The sequence below is a fragment of the Hipposideros armiger genome, unplaced genomic scaffold (assembly GCF_001890085.2).
Source record: "Hipposideros armiger isolate ML-2016 unplaced genomic scaffold, ASM189008v1 scaffold_464, whole genome shotgun sequence".
In the NCBI taxonomy this organism is placed as follows: Eukaryota; Metazoa; Chordata; class Mammalia; order Chiroptera; family Hipposideridae; genus Hipposideros; species Hipposideros armiger.
Genome location: NW_017731814.1, coordinates 1310728 through 1312438, shown reverse-complemented (window position 1 = coordinate 1312438; position 1711 = coordinate 1310728).

Below are 1711 nucleotides of genomic sequence, written 5' to 3'. Positions count from 1 at the left end.
TCCGAACCTGGGCCCTGCTGCTGAGCTGGCGTCGCAAACCAACTCTTCATCAACACGCCACTCAGCCGGCCCCTGCTCTTCTTTTCTTTTGCACAATCAGGTTTTCTTTCTTTACTAATATTCTCATTAGCATATAAATATACTATAAAATCTCTCAATATGAAAAATAGTTTTGTAACCTCCTGTGCCCTTCTAGATACTGCCCTTGTTTTCCTGCTTCTCATTATAAAAACAAAACAAAATCAATCAAACAAACAGGTAAAAGCTAACACAGCCTTAGAGGAGTTGTCTTTACTTTCTCACTTCCCATTCCTTCTTACTGCCATTTCAGTCAGGTCATTTTCTCTACCATGCCTAAGGAATGATATTTGTTAAAGTCACCAAAGATTACCATGTTTCCAATGCGTGGTATGTGCTGTTGAGTCAGTTTCAACTCCCAGCGACCCTATGAATGAGTGATGTCCAGTGTCCTGTCCACAACAGCCCTGCTCAGCCCCCGTAGACTCATGTCTACAGCTTCTTTTATGGAATCAATCCATCTCATATTTGGTCTCCCTCCTTTTTTGCTTCCTTCTATTTTTCCCAGCATTATTATCTTTTCCAAAAAGTCCTGCCTTCTCATGTGTCCAACATAGGACAACTTCAGTTTAATCTTTTTATGCCTTCAGTGATGTTTCAGGCTTAATTTGCTCCAGGATGCACTTGTTCATCATTCTGATCGTCCAGCGTATCTGTAGAGCTTTCCTTCACTACCATATTTCAAATGAATCAAGTTTGTTCCTATCAGCTTTCGTCACTGTCCAACTTCTCATCCACATAATAACTGGGAATACGAGGGTGTGGGTGATTTTAGCCTTGGTCTCTGATGACACATCTTTGCTCATGATGAGCTTTCCTAATTCTTCCATTGCTACCCTCTGAGTCTCAGCCTTCTCTTGATCATTTTGGCTGCAGTCTCCATTTGACTTGATGACTGAACCAAGGTAAGCAAAATCTTACACAGTTTCGATGTCTTCATTGTCTATGTTAAAGTTGTGTATTTCTTCTGTAGTCATGGTATTTGTCTTCTTGGTGTTCAAATGCAGTCCTGCTTTGGCACTTTCTTCTTTCACTTTCATCAGAAATCATTTCAAGTCATTGCCACTTTCTGACAGTAAGATGGTGTCATCTGCATATCTTGTGTTATTAATATTTATTCCACCAATTTTCATTCTTCCATCCTATGAGTCTAGCCCAGTTTTTCATATGATACCTTCTGCGTACAGATGAAACAAATGGAATTAAAATGCACTGTTGTTTGACACTTTTGTCTGTAGGAATCCATTCTGTCTCCATATTCTGTCCTGACAGTGGTTTCCTATCCATAATACAGGTAAACAGGTTATGCATCAGGAAAATGAAATGTTGAGAAACACACATTTCTGTCAAAGCATACCATGGCTTTCCATGATCCATTCAGTCAAATGCTTTTACTGTAGTCTATAAAATGTAGATTAACCTTCTAAAATTCTTTGGAGTACTACAGGATCGAATGAATGCTTGCAATTAGGTATTGAGCACCTCTTCTTTTTTTTTTTAAAGATTTTTATTGGGGAATTCGGGGGATGGGAACAGTGCTGGGGAATTGGGGGAAGGGGAACAGACAAGTTTCTGTCCTTTTGTTCTTCAATCTAGTTGTGGAGGACGTTGCTTCACTGGCCCAAGTTGGCAC